General features: G+C 38.5%; 1 protein-coding gene across 8 annotated transcripts in view; it reads right to left on the bottom strand.

Annotated features, from left to right (window-relative positions):
* MEF2A (myocyte enhancer factor 2A) overlaps window positions 1–16,213 on the bottom strand; it is a 183,501-nt gene that overhangs the window by 155,316 nt on the left and 11,972 nt on the right. Inside the window, exon 2 of one of the 8 annotated variants that reach the window (XM_029574535.1) lies at window positions 15,134–15,254. The exons of the other annotated variants lie outside the window; for them this stretch is intronic. The gene's annotated coding sequence lies outside the window, so the exon portion shown is untranslated. The remainder of the gene's footprint in view (window positions 1–15,133; window positions 15,255–16,213) is intronic. 8 annotated transcript variants of the gene reach the window in all.

Below are 16,213 nucleotides of genomic sequence, written 5' to 3'. Positions count from 1 at the left end.
AACCACTAACTTATTAGCCACACAGGTGTGGGGATGGCCACCTCCTACATCTAGGAATGAGCCACAGGGAAGGGATCTTCCAGGCACTCCTATCAAGTGACCCAGACTCACCACTATCAGAAACTGTATGCTGGGCTCAATGGACCATTGATCTGAACAAGCATTTTACATTTTCTTATGGTGCCAGATCCCAGCTCTGATTCCAACTGAGCTGAAAGCCCAATGGAGCAACAGAAACTGCCATGCAAAAGAAAAAAAAAAAAGAAAATTTCTATTAATTTAATTATATTTTACTCTAACTATTACTGAAAATTAACCAGGAAAATGCAAGATATAGTACTATCCTTCTATAGAACCTACCGACTTTCTCTTCTATAGACAGTTGGTTATTTTGCTTTGCAATCATGGTATGTACCCTGAGATTTATTTCTTAATAATATATTCATTTCTATGGAGCATCTGTGTCGGGGCTTTCCAAAGTTGTCCTGGTGGCCCCTTAACCAGTCAGATTTTCAGGATATCCAAAATAAATATACATGAAATAAAATGTGCTCATGCTTATTGGAAGAAATGTGGATAGCATGGTATTTTTCCATCTCTGGTGGATAGACCAAACATGCTGACATTCTGGAGCCAAATTCAATCTTCTGTCTGTAAAATTTACAGTCCTGCTGCAACTGAACTGCATGTGCTTTTGTTATGGGTGTGACCAAACATACCTTTTATCTATCACTGCTATAACTAAGGGAAAACTGCAAAGTGAACTTCTTGCTTTTAAATTAATTTTAGAGCCAAGTATAGGAGGGTGTGTATAACTGCATTATTGTGTGCCTTTGGTTTTTGGAGGGTACAGATGTAACTTAAGACAAAGTGTGGAATTTAGACTGCTTTCGTAGTTTTGTTAAAGTAAGGGGGGGGGGGGGGGACCCTAACTTTCAGCGAATTAGATAAACTGAATAAGTGCATGTCAAGGAATATTTAGTTCACTGATAATCTCAAATGTCAACAGCCCTCCCTCCCTATTCTACAACTCACCCAATCCAGATCTTGCTCTTCTAATATAGTCTTGCTGGGGTAAATAACTGAAGTAATTGGTAACAAGATAATTTGCTAATCTTTATCAGATTAAAAGAGTTGTCTATCAAATCAAATTAACAAAATGATTGTTACTCAGTGTAACAACTGTGGTGCCTTTGTCTTGAGGCAAACCATCTGGAAGCTTAGGGCTTGCCCTATTTGTTCACAACTCTCTTCAATGAAAAAGGAATTCACTCGCCATAAAGCTGAATTAGCCAAAATAAAAAAGGAGTTTGTATCCACCAAGAAAACCTCACCCACTTTACAGCATTCAGGAATCTTTCGCCCACTATCACAGAAGATGCAGAAACCCAGAAACAAATGGCTTACAGTGGGGGCTCAGGTAAGGTAAGACCTGTGACCCAAAGACATCCATTCTTCACAATTGTGAATCCCAGATGCCCTCCCCCACTTGCATCCAGAAATCCAAGAATAAACGGATTACACTGTGGGCTCTGGTAGAATAAGACCTGTGACCCAGACAGACAGTCATTCTCTCAAAGTGACACAAGTACAAAATGCCTTCTCTGTATTGAAAAGTTAACAAACTCTAGCAATGGATATTGAAGTGATATCTGAAAGGAAAGAAGAAACCCAATGTGCACAGAAATTCCATAACCACCACAAACCATAAGAAGCAGCTCATTGTGCTGGGACACTCAGAGGCACTAATTCAGGAACTCTTTTTAAGGGGAACACTATAGTTACATGCTTTCCAGGATCCTCAGCTGGTAGAAATGCAAATCAGAGAGTCAATGCAATCAATGAAGAAAGGACTCTTAAGTTGACATCAGGAGCTTGCTAGAAACAGCGTCCAAGCAGTACAGAGAGATTTCCAGACTCTGGGAAAGCAGCTTAGGCACATGGCAAACACTATTGCCTTTTCAGAAGTGTTACCTCTTCATGGAAAGGGGAAGGAGATGCTAAACTAAAAAGATAACTTCAGTGCATGGCTCAAAACCTGGTGTAAGGAAGAAAATGTTGGCTCCATTGGGCCTGGAGCAGCAGCTACTATCCCTAACAGAAGGCATGGAGATTACTACCAAAACACGACCTGAGCAAAACCCTTCCCTCCCAACCCCATATACCTCAGCTCTGCTTCATTCTGTATATCTGCCAGTGTAATACATCCTATAATTATGAATGTTGTCCAGTTTTCATTTTTATGTCATGTTTACGTTTGTAACAGTATAATTATGAATGTTTAACCTGTAAACAATTGCGATCTAGTGATTCTCACTTGGAACGACAGTATATAAAACATCTAAATAAATAAATACCCTCAGCTAATTAGTTTTCACGATTTTGACACAACTGCAACATTGCTCTCCGCTTCAACAGTGGGAGGAGAAAGTTAGGGCCTTGACTTTTACAATCCAGGGTACTGATACACAGACATTAGGGGCAAAAAAAAATGCAGGACTGCGTCTACGGTCTCTGCATTATCAAGAAGGCTGCTCACCCTGTAAAAATATTGCTAGCAGTAATTTTGATATCAGTTTGACAGTGCTTGGTTTTGATTGTTAATATTACTACCCTTAACATAAAGCCTGGGGGTAACCTGCATGGGGAAGCAGTTACATCGATAAGAAAATTGCTGGGCAGACTGGATGGACCATTTGGTCTTTATCTGCCATCAATACTATGTTACTATAGCTCAAGGAAGGACAAACAAATCTGAAACTCCTTTTAAAATTCACTGGCTCATAAATTAAGGGAAGTCACAGCAATATAAAAGATGTCTATGAATGGGTAACAAAAAAAAAACCACCTGCAGATATCTTCAGGTAGTTGTAAGTGAGGCTCGTGGCACCAGATACTAACCCTGGTTTCTAACTGAGCTGAAAGCCCAAAGGAGCAGGAGAAAGATGCAGATTTTTAAAAAATGCACCTTCACTGCTTTGTCTTTGCCTTCAGTACATTATGCTGTGTTAGAAATTGTAAACTAAAAAATAACCTACACAAAGATATAAATTCCATTAACAGAATGTGAGAAGCACTTCTATAGGCCTCTGCTTGCATTGCACACAGATATAGCAAAGTTGCTTACTGTAATAAGTCTTCCGTGGACAGGACAAACCAGCCACACATATAGGAGATGTCATCCAACGGTGGCGGCATAGAATGTGCTCCCTCTAGAATGCAGAAAGATAAAGCCTTTCTGAGCATGTGCAGGTGTTCCCATGCAACTGCCACCACGCAAGCCTTTTCAGTCCCCTCCCTAGCTAAAGTTTCAGCTCCAGGGGAGGAGAGCGGGTTGTGTGGCTGGTTTATCCTATCCACAGAGAACATCTGTTACAAGTACATAATTTTACTTTCTCTGTAGAAAAGCAGGATAAATCCAGTCACAAAAAGTATGAACTCCCAAGCTGAAGGCTACAATGAGATATTTGAAAATTTTCTGGATACAAGGGAATTGCAAACCAGGGGGTGGGAGCTGAAACACAAACAGGTTTCTTAAACTGCCTGGTCAAAACTACTATCCCTGTGAGATTCTTCTTTGAGACAATAGTGTTTGGTAAAAGGTATATATAGGTGACCAAGAGGCTGCTTTGCAGATATTTTGAATAGAAGCAGATCAAAAAGGTGGTTCTTACCAGATGTTTTTCCACAGTCTGGAAAGCAAAAGGAAATACAGTCTGAAAGCCACACAGATAAGGTTTGCTTATCTGATAATCCTTGTCTAGCCAGATTATAAGAGAGAAACAGATGTACAGAGTTTCTGAAAGCCTTTGTTCCTTCTAAATAAAATAATTGCTCTTCTACAGTTTAGCGTGTGAAAAGTCTACTTTGTTTTTTCCTAAACCTTATTCCACCAAACTATGGATGCATAATGGATTGGTCTACATGGAACTGATATACAAACTTTGGTAAAAATTTAGGGCAAGATCTTAAAACACCTATTTTGAAGAAGATCCAAATGTAAGGTTTTTGAATTACTAGAGCCTGGACTTTGCTCACACTGCATATTTACTGCTATTAGAAATAAAACTTTCCAGGATAGAAATTTGAGATCCATAGTCACTAAAAGTTCAAATGGTGAGCTCAACAATTTAGCAAAAATTATGTTGAGGTCCCACTGGACAAGATGAACTTTAATAGGAGGACAAAGATTAAACAGGCCTTTAATGGACTTATATGATGAGAAATTGTCAGACCTCTGAAATGATGATATGCAGCTAAAGAACAGAGATAACTTTTTAAATTTGGGAAAAAAAATCTAAGAAGATACTGAAGGAGAACATAAGAGGAGCAGTTAAATGGATCTGGTCTATGGCTAATACATCTAAGCAAAAACCTATTTCATTTAAAGTTGTATCAGCATCTAATAATATAGTTAATGGTGGAACTTAAATGGTCCAGTCAGACCTCGTAGAAAGTTACATAAGAACATGCCATATTAGGTCAGACCGAGGGTCCATCAAGCCAAGCATCCTTTTTCCAACAGTGGCCAATCCAAATCACAAGTACCTGGCAAGTACTCAAACATTAAACAGATCTCAAGCTACTATTGCTTATTAATTAATAGCAGTTTATGGACTTCTCCTCTAGGAACTTATCCAAACCTTTTTTAAACCCAGTTATACTAACTGCTGTAACCACATCCTCTGGCAGTGAATTCCAGAGCTTAACTATGAGTTGAGTGGGAAAACATTTTCTCCGATTATGTTTTAAATGAGCTACTTGCTAACTTCATGGAGTACCCTCTAGTCCTATTAACTGAGAAAGTAAATAACCAATTTACATTAACATGTTCAAGTCCTTTCATGATTATGTAGACCTCTATCGTATCCCACCTCTGTCTCCTCTTCTCCAAACTAAACAGCCCTAACCTCTTTGGCCTTTCCTCATAGGGCAGCCATTCCATGCCCCTTATTTTGGTCGCCCTTCTTTTGTATTTTCTCTAGTGCAGCTATATCTTTCTTTAGATGCGGCAACAGAGAGGCATTATGACATCCGCCATTCTCCTTCCAACAACTCCTATTCCACTTGTCTGGACCACTATATTCAGTTCTGGAGCCCGTATCTCGAAAAGGATAGAGACAAGATGGAAGCGGTCCAAAGGAAGGCAATCAAAGTGATGTGGTATCTACACCAGAAGACTTAGGAAAGGACTTGCATGACTTAAAGGCTTTTTTAAATGCTTATAAAAAGATATACTTCCCTTAAAACAGGTAAAAAAAAAAAAAAAAAGCAACTTTCCAACCCTGGACCAATGATTATATATGACCTTAAGCAGTGAAAACACTGAATGACATTAAAATTCAGTATCTGCTGGGTGGTCCTTCATTTCAAATATTCAAGGTATTCTCTGCTGCATAATTGTCAAGTATTTTTGATTTAAATATTAAGAGTAATGTGCAATGTTTTTTGTTATATTACATTTAACTAGCCAATGCTTTTTCCTATTTTCTTCAGATTACACAGTACACCAAGAGTTCCAGATTCTTAGAAATATCTATCTTTGATGGTAGTTTCTCCTCCAGTTTTCTATGGGAAAAAAAAAATCACTGCACAAATGGCTTGCAATGCTGAATAATAGAACTCACCAACTTTAAGATTTAAACATGACTGAATAAAACTAGTGGATAATGCAATCCTACACAAATTAATAAAGTGGGATAAGAATGGAAAAATGGATCCAGAGCCATCAGAAGAGACCACAATGAGTAGATTGTTTCTAGGATACACATATACCATATTTGGTTACACAATAAAATTGTTTTCCAGGATTTCAGCCTTGCTTCTCCCAGTGATTAACAACATTACCTAGAGTTACATATCTAGACTTGCTTCCAACATCTTTATTCTTTAAAAGCAGTAAAATGAAAGCACTGTCTGCTGGGTCACAGCATGAAGACTCTGTCTTAGTGCTGCTATACTGAAATTAAGTGAGAGTAATGTATTTACTTTAGAGATTTTCATACAAGCGCTAATGTTGCATTAGTTTGTGACTTATTCTAAATAGTGGCTAAATATTTTAAGAATATTTTGCAAAGATAGCTAATTCATTTAAAAACCTAAAGGGAGCAAGTCCAGCATATACATGTTAAAATGGACAACTTCTGAAACTCTGTTCTACTTTGCTATTTGGAATGTGGGTACAAGCACATATTCATACTCAAAGGTGGACTATGTTCCACAATACAACTAATATGAATTTTGGTCTTGGTATGAGATTCTCTCATACCATATAGAATGTTGTGATTAAAGTAGGGGTCCCCAAGTTTTTCAAGGGCCACCTGTATTATTTCAAATCACCAAGAGGACTAGGGGTGTGGGGAGGTCTTCCTCAGGAGTTTGTTGAGCCAGGAAGAGGGATGAGCCCTACAGAGTTGTTTAATGAGAAGGGGGCCAAGTTTAGCTCTTTCAGTTATTTGAAATGCTGGGGAAGGAGAAGGGGCAGGGTTGTAACAGATAATATCAGTAATAAATATTTCTAGATTTCTCCAAAGCTGGCAGTCCTGCCATACACCCAGAACCCTTTGTTATATGCTGCTCTCCCTTCCCCAATATCTGCCCAGCTAGGGAAGTAGGGGGAGGTAGGTGGATGGCAGGATGAAATATATGTGCGTGTGGTGCACTCTCACTCGCATATCCCCATGACCTCTTCCTCCCTCTTTACTTCCTTTCCTCCACTACTTCTCCCTTTTCTCCTCCCTCTTACAACATGCCAGATTTGTGGTAGGAGCACAACAATCCCCTCTAGAAACCTTAATCCAGGAAGAGACACTCAAACTTGGTATCTGTGTTCTAATAATCAGGATTTCTGCACTTTGCACCTCCAAAGCCTGCAACCTTAGGGGATAATGCCCCGTGCCCTCTCCCCCACACCTCCAAAGAGATGACAGCATAGTTGGGAGCTCCAGGAATCACCATCCTTACCGGGCTTTCCCTGGCAACCTTGCTGATCCCACCACCAGTTCCTTTCTCCACATGGCCTGTACTGCCCTCTACAACAGGTGAAAACTTAAGTCTGTGCAGCAGCCTCTCTCCCTGAAGAGGTCTTTGGCCCAACTGGCTCCACCTGCACAAGCAGCACTAATCCAGCAGCGGATAATGCAGTCAGTTAGTGGTGACGTTCAATCAGCATCTCATGCCCCCACTGCTACTTACACATCCGACTTCAAGTATCTGAGTTGGTGGGAGCTGCAGAATGCATTCCTTCCACCACCACTGCAGGACAGATCAAAGCTCCTTATGTTGTCGCTGGCGGGAGGCCAGATTAGATTCAGCCAAGGGCCACACTGGACTACAGTTTGGAGACCTCTATAGTAAAGTATATGGAAACTAAAGTGGGAAGAAGGTAAGTGATGCGTGGTGATATTGCAAAACTGTTACTTGAAACTGGCTCTACATATGATTTGGCTATGATAGTCATTTGTTTTGTGTTTATATTTTGTTGTTGGGTCTTTAAATGAAAACCTTTGTAATACTTGGAAAATGAATAACAGTCATACTGCCAAAAAAATGCACTCTAAATTAATTAAATGCTAATGTACCCCCAAACAGGAAGTACCGTAGTTGATCTAATCCAGCATTTCAGAGTTGGTATAAGCTTGTGCCTCACATCAACCATGCCTATATTTATTCTTGGTACTTATATCACCTACAATACATCTGATATAGAACCAGAGGCACTCACCAATACATCACAAAACTAATAATCTGCACCATGTATGTAAATGACAAAAAAAAAAAAAAAAAAGCACAACTGTACAGCACTCACATCCATTGGGTTTTCAGACTCCTTCCTCAACTGAACCTTTTTTTGCCTTTTTACTCTTATTTAAAAGAGCATTTGAACACAGCTGGCTAAAAGGGTCAACTACTTTAAATTGAAAAGGTACACAAGGATGAACAGTGCTAAACTACAGCACCACATACTCTCAAAAGAAAAAATTATAGTTCTGAATACAATTTTTTTTTTCGGGGGTGGTGGCTACAGGTTCATCTGTAAATGCATTCTAATACATTAAGGATTTCAACTTGCTTGTGGCAAGTTTCAGTCTCTTACTGTAGACCTTATTGTGTGTTAATGCCTGCACAATCATGCAACTGCCCTTTTCAAATGAAGACACAGAAAGTACCTCCTCTCCTAGAAGACAAGGGACTGGTTTAGTTAATCAATACCATGATTACTTTTAGAGAACATGCATTTTTAATGTTTGCTAGATCTTCACAGCTTAAGCAAAATAATGAAACCAAGCAAGCAGTCTAGTTGTGTAAAAGACTGGCCATTGAAATAAAGAGAATATTTTCTAAAAAGGCTCAGAGTGATGGTATAGATGCAGCATGAGACAGGTTCTTCCTCGCAAGCTTTTGTTAACAGATTCTCAGGCTCCTGCTGTGGAGTTTGGCCAGATTTAACCTTTGCTCCACAGTAGTGATATTTCTGTTGTACAAAAGCACTTTGAAGCTTTCAATCCACTGCATCCTTTTTAGGGATGACCTTCTTTCATACAGTATTGATCCCTAAAGGTGGATGAAAACCTTTATATGTCTTCCTGTATTGTTCACCATTCAGTGGCATCCTGATTTCTAGTCTACTTGTCTGTTGTCCCCTCTTTTACCCTATATTTTCCTTTCCTCGGTCGTTCTCACTTTGTCATTTCTTGGACGTGCTATATAATAGTCACCGTGAGTTCTGCTGCCAGTAGGTCTCCTTTCTATGTAATTTATCTGAGATGTGCTCCATAGCTAAACAAAGGAATCCCAGATGCTATCCAGTTCAGAGTAGGCACAGATTTGAGTATGTTGCTATATGGATCCCTGGGTCTAATTGTTGAAGAGTAAAGTGTTACATAGGGTCAATGAGTAAACCTGAGCTGAAGAATCTATTGTAAAACGAGACGGACCTTTACAAGACAATATACTGTTTCACGAAGTTAAAAAAGAAATTATATATATATATATATATATATATATATATATATATATATATATATATATATATATATATAGTACATTCTAAAATGACTCAAAGAAAAAAAGATTTTGCTTTCAGAATAAATACAGGAAATGAGTAAACTATCTATATGTTCAGCCACCACAGTATAGATTTCATAGCACAGGTACACTGGGATGTCACTGAGGAGGAGAGGGGTTGGAGGGGAAACCAGTCGATCCCTCTCTTCAGACTCATCTCCAGATCTGTAGCTGTAACACCAGGAGAATTCACAGTCAAAACCCAACTGGTAAGCCTGTGGATGGTGTCCTCCACACAGACAAGCACTCAGAAGGAAGCACCTCTCCGTTGGGGCATGGAACCTAACAAACTCCAGCGTCTCAGGGAAGATTCCTCCCCCAATGGATTGAAGATCACTAATCAGAACAGCTGCCATCAACAGATTCCCCTGCGGGCACTGGCACAAAGACCAATACCAATGTAAGGCAATCAAGAACATGGAGAGACTCAGGCAGCGGCTGAACTTCAGACCCAGCTTGCCTCGCCTTCAGGGCACCAAAGCCTCACAGTGCCTTATCCAAATCCAGCTGGATCTTTTTATCCAGCTCCTCCTCAAAGATAGCCAATGCCAACACTGACTGGGAGGCAGAAGAGTGGCCATGTCTTCCTGGGAACCAAAAAGTGTTATCCAGTGGTTGACATCTAAACCCTCGGATATTAGTGCAGTTCACAGGTCTTCAAGTATAAGCTCTCCTTTCCATGTGACCATGTTGGGGGATTGGGGGTCCTCAGCCACAGCTAGATTGTCCCTGTTCCCAGAATCATGTACAGATGGAGACCGATGCTTCTTTGCCTTCACGCGATACCTGGATTTGGAACTCTGATGCCAGAGTCAGAGGCGGAAACAGATGCCTAGTTCAAGTGGAAAGAGGCAGGCAACCACTTGACCTCTAGTCCCTACTGATGTTTGATGTTAAGGGATTGGAATGTGCCCCCCCACCCCAAAGTATCACCAGCATCTGATGCAGCTCCTGAGTTCCTTGATGTCAATGTCTCCAATGCCAATGGGTTGGTTTTTCAGTACCTGAAGTGCTTCTCCATCAGCTCCAAATTGGACAGTTGTCCTCTCAGGGTCATGTTTGTTCACAGGCAACACCTCTAGACATATGCTCTAAGCACAGGATACATCTATCATGAGGACCTATGACAGACATAACCCCTGGTACACCAGAGGCATCACCGGAAACAGCTGGTTTGCGTATCCATGACTGTAGAGAAAATAAGGGAAGCAAAGTCAAGCTAGATGACCACCAGTTGATACCTGGTAGTGCACTGAATGGGTCTGAGAAAGCAAAAAGAAACTTAGCAAAATGACCACAGAGCCCAATGACAAATGAAATCTACAACTTTCGCTGAATTTGCCACAGAAACTGGTGGGATCTGCGGAAGAGAGGAGCCTGAAGGGGTCTCTGCATGGACATGTGGTATAATGGCATGCCTAGTGCGGCACATAAAAATTCTGGGTTGGGCTCCATTGAATGATGTCACCCACATGTGAGGACTATCATTCTGCTTGTCCTCAGAGAAATGCAAGGTACAAAATGATTTATAAAAACTCCAACAACCAAAATACCCATCCATCAACCCCCCATCATTGAGGGGTTAAATAGTCAATACATAATTATTAAAAACAATATACATTTATGCTCATAAGTTTACATACCCTTGGCAGAAATTTGTAAGATGCGTAGCATTAAGAAAACATGAGTGATCAGACAAGTGTGCTATTTTAAATGTGTTTCAAAGTAAGCCATTATGCATCACAGAATAGCACAATTATTAAACAAACCATAGCAAGGAAATATAAAACTGTCCTGTTCAAAAGTTTGCATACCATTAGTTCTTAATATCATGTATTGCCCCCTTTTGCGTCAATGACAGCTTGCAGTCTTTTGTGATGGTGGTGAGCGAGGCCTTGTGTTTTCTCTTGTAGTAAAGCTGCCCATTCCTCTTGGCAAAAACCCTCCAGATTCTGTAAATTCTTTGGTTATCTAGCATGATCAAGTTCTCCCCAAATTGGCTCAAAGATGCTGAGTCAGAAAACCGTGATGGCCATTCCAGAACCTTAACTTTCTTCTACTGCAGCCACTGAAGGGTTGACTTGGCCTTATGTTTCTGATCATTGTCATGTTAGAAAGTCCAAATGCATCCCATGCGCAGCTTCCCGGCTGATGAATGCAAATTCTCCTCCAATATTTTCTGATAAGATGCTGCATTTGTTCTGCCATCAATTTTGACTAAATTCCCTCTGCCACTGTAGCTCACACTCCCAATAAAGCAGAGTTCCACCTTCACGCTAGCGATGGTGTGCTTCTCTTCAGAGGCCTTATTGACTCCTCTCCAAACACAGCGTTTACGGTTGTGACCAAAAGTTCAATTTTGGTCTCATCACTCCAAATTATTTTGTTCCAGAAGTTTTAGGCTTCTCTAAGTGCTGTTTGCCATATTAAGTGGGCTGTTTTATGGCGTTTGTGCTGCACTGGCTTTTTTCTGGTAACTCTACCATGCAGCCCATTTTTGTTTAATTATCTCCTTATTGTGCATGCTGAAACACCCACACCACTGTTTCAGAAAAGCCTATATTTCAGTAGAAGTTGCTTGTGGGTTTTTCTTTATATCCCAACAAATTTTCCTGGCAGTTGTGTGTGAAATCTTTTTTGGTCTACCTTGCCAGGTACTTGTAGCCTGGATTGGCCACTGCTGGAAACAGGATGCTGGGCTTGATGGACCCTTGGTCTGACCCAGTATGGCAATTTCTTATGTGCTACATTAGTTACCTATACAACTTAAGAAACAATTTAAGATCATATGTCTAGCACATAAGATATTGAGAGTGTGGGGCTGGGTTTATTTACAAAAAACTGGCTTCAGCCCTATTAGCTAACTTGTTCTCTATGATTGCATGTGGAGTACTTGTTGGAAGCTGCAGCTGATAAACAATGGCCTGGAAGCCCAAGCTCTCTCTTGCTTAGTTCCAAAGTACAATACAGTGCCTAGGATTATGTTATAAGACTATGTTATAAAATAATGTTAGCATTCTCATTCTACGGAGGAAGAGGTAATTGGGGGATAGAAGGATAGTATAGCTGATTTGTAACGGATGGGCTGTGTATTGATTTAGTTATTGTAATTTATTACATATGTTATTTTGTGTATTGATGGTCTTGTTCTCTGCTACATCTTGCTTCAAAATGTTTGATGAAGCAAGTACATTTTGGAATGAAATGCTTCACTACCTTTGCTTCCCAATTATTGTGCTGTATGCAAGACAGCTAAAAACACTACATGATAATGAAAAACTATTACAAGCACAAGGATTTGTTTCTGTTCCTTACTGGGTGCATCAATGTTTGTTTATAATATGCAAGTTGTTTCAAAAGGAAAATGTTTCAGTATTCTACTATAAATGCACATTGCATCTCAGGTGGTCAAACAAGTTAGTTACTTATAGCACATTAAACACTTGAAAACACATATAAACCATATAATTCTCTTTTTCAATCACCATTTTATGAGAAACTGCATCCAACACACCAACTGAGACACTAAGTAAGCATATGCCAAATCCTGCACCTGCTGTGGGTGAAAAGGGTTGAGGAGAAGCAAAGAGGTCACATTTTAGCACACATTCTCATGTGGTTTCTAGTTGTTAATTCCTGTTTCAACTTCTTTTCTCATCTTTACCAAAACAGGCAAAAAAAAAAAAAAAAAAAAAAAAAAAAGACTCCCTTGAAACTTTTTTTTTTTTTTTATTTCTTCTGTTACTGTAGCAAGAGAAGTTTTACGAGGGGAGTAAACTACTGTAAAGAGTATTAGCTATGCTGCTACCTCAGTTAGCCAAGTTTTACAAACAAAAAAAAAGTGGCATAACAGCATCCAATTTTGCATTTGTTTTTATTTTAAGTTCAAGTGTTTGTTTGTAATGTTGGTGAGAACACAGCATTCTAGAAAGTAAAACAGAAGAGAGCAGGAAATTCACATGGCAATATACAGGAACAGATTCATACCCCCAATAGCATGTTAAAGACAAACTCAAAAGTAGTACCAATTGGGATTTCTAAATCATTAGAAAAATCTTTAGCCTCCAAATACTGTTTAGGATCCTTTTTTTTTTTTTTTTTTGAGCAGAAAACAGGAAACCCACCCCCAATTCCCATCCCACAGAAGAATGCAAAACCACAACAAAACTTGCATCTGCTCTTCCTTCAAAAGTAATTTTTAAAGTTATATAAATATTGGGTCAAGATACCACATTACAAGCAGTAAAGAACCTAGTCATCAACACGTGAAAACTTAAAGATGTTTACCACCACCATATGGCGCATGCATCTTATTTTTCTCTTTTCTTAAATTAATACCTTAAAGCTATGGCTTGCATTATTTATTTTATTTATTTATTTAAATGATTTTATATACCGATAGCCGTTTGCACATCGTATCGGTTTCCAGAAAACTAAAACTTTTTGACAGTGTCATTAAACAGAACTTTTGGCACTGCCATTACATAGAACAGTAAACTTTGCATACAATAGAAGAACATCAGCAAACAGAAACTGGGTAACTATTTACAAGGAACGAAAGTTCCTAAAATTGGGAGCAGATGAAGGAGAAGTTATGCATTATGCGAGGATAGTAAGCAATAGGAATCTAACTAACCTTTTAAGCACTTTTAGCTATAAACAGTCAATATCTAAGGTAAACATTTTTAAATTCTACACATCTTTCTTTCTTTGAGACAGATGTATTAAACAGCACAAAACACAGCATGCACTATTTGCTCTTTATTATTTCTATCAATTAATCAGAGCTCCTGCAATACAAAAATTATGCAAAGCAGTTCATTAACTATGATCGCATAGTAGAAACTACACAAAAATAGCTTTGCAAATTGATTAAAATGTTTTGAAGAACCTGGCTTTTTATTCAGGCTTAGGGACCCGAATATTATTGCTGGGTTATGTCTTATTAATGGCATTTGATTTATGATTTTGGAGTCCTATGATGTGTTATGATTTTAATGTTTAGTACTATTCTGTTATGCAATTCTTATGTTTTCTTTTAATGTTCTTGATCATCCTTAGTTGATTTTCTTTGCCTTGAACATTTGTGAAAATGGTTGAGTTATAAATTGATAATTGAAAGATTGATTTTGAAGAACTTTAATTATACCTCAGTGAGATGTAGTTGATGTTTTCTGCAAATACCTTCACAGAAAAACTTTGTGCACTATTTTTATATCAGGTTCATTTGCATAATAGTCTAACAGAAAAACAAGCATGTGCAAAAAACTAAATGTGCAGCTTTGCATAGCTTTATACATTGGCCTCCTAGATTGATACAACTGAATGAAAAAATGGTATTACACTGAACATGGTTTTTCACCCTCAGCAGTGACAGCATTGAGAATATCTAACTACAATAAAAGAGGAAAGTTGCCCTCATCTGTATCACTGGTATGCAAATTTTGCTCCACACCTCTATTTTCCAGTACTCTCCAGCTCCGCTCGTCTCTCTTTTTGAATAGTCAATCCATTCTCTACTACCACACATCCTACGCTTCACAGTACTTCCCCGTCCTTATACAGGCTTTTACTACTAGTATATGATAATGCATAGGTTGTTTTCAGTACTAGAATGTGGTGTACAAAAGCATTTAATAAAAGAAAAATCTTGTTCTGTAAGCATATACTACTCCTATATTTAAGAATCAAGCAAAAAAATGAGGACAGAGCTAGCAAAAAGATATTTTATGGTAGCCAATAAAATTTAGCTGGGCAATTTATTGCAACAGTTATGGAACCTTACATTGATATGGTTTAAAGTACATACAGGTTTGAGATCAAAACACAAACAATAAAAGGTAACTTTTAGATACCAAAATTAACTAGACTCTTTAAAACACTCTGCTGTCTTCCAGGTTTCATTTTTTTGTATCCAGAAAGGTAGGAGAATATAAATGTATGCCTTTATTATAGCCATGCTCTCTCATTCCCTCAGCTTCCAAGCATACATTATGGTAATACAATAAAACATTTCTCCTACTGACACAAGGAAAATAAAATGGCAAAATATAAATAAATTTCTTACTAGACAAAATGAAAAGAGAATCCTTTCGATGTCCCAAATTCAGCAGCAGCAATGAAATATATGTGTCCAAAACTGTTTGATGAATGTGAGTTTTTGACTCGCTGTCTTTTAAATTTTACACCTTAAAAAGGAGACATTTACAGGGAACTGATTTACTCTTTGGTGCCATAAGGGCTACAAAATACCATTTCTCATGATACTTTTCCCTCAGATTATTCTGAAACAGCAAAAAAATAAAAATAAATAAAAATAAAACCCTTCAAAAAATGTATCCCACACTATTATATACTTGGTAAGATTCACAAGGTGGTGCATGTACTCCCTCCCCGCTCGCCAGCCCGGCTACATTCTCCATCTGCCCAGTCCGAACCCAGCACTTTCTTCCATTTCCCAAACAACCTGTGCATAGTCTTCTTTTTCCTTCTCTAATCCGACAGACTCTGGAGTCCTCTATCCTATAGGGCACCTGACCCTCAGCCCCATGGCTACTCAACAGCAAGAATGCTGTCCACCCACAGGGGCCTCCTGCCTGTCCCTCTACCCACATTGCTGTCTGCAAGATTACGGAGGAGCCACACATTTACTAGTCATACTAAAAATTAAAGTCAGAACATCAGAGACTCCTAAATCATAAAATTATTTTATTTATTTGTATGTTTTTATATACTGAAGTATTGGTGTTGGCCTTCACTCATAAATCTGATGATAAAATATAACATTTTGCTATACAAAAGAAAATAAATTTCTCTTAGAAATCAAAAGGTATGAAAGAAATGAGAAAGTGTTCCAGCTAAGCAAGGTATCTTTAAGAGAGAAGATTTGTTAGTTCAACATAAGACCTAATAAAAGAAAACCAAAAATGCTAACCAAAACCAAAACTTTCCAAATACTATTATTCTTTTGAGTATAATAGAGTACCTTTTACTTGTATGCTTTTTATTAAATTAGGTCTCAAACAGAATGAAACAAGTTCATATCAAAAAATTTCTGGACAGTTTAAAATTAAAAGCAATACCTAGAGACAAACTGAAGGGTAGTAAATCACCGGTAGATGTAGTATATTTTGATTTTCAGAAGGCA

Source organism: Rhinatrema bivittatum, chromosome 13 (genome assembly GCF_901001135.1).
Source record: "Rhinatrema bivittatum chromosome 13, aRhiBiv1.1, whole genome shotgun sequence".
NCBI classification, from domain to species: domain Eukaryota; kingdom Metazoa; phylum Chordata; class Amphibia; order Gymnophiona; family Rhinatrematidae; genus Rhinatrema; species Rhinatrema bivittatum.
Note: the sequence above shows the minus strand (reverse complement) of the source record. Positions and strands in the feature narration are given on the sequence as shown.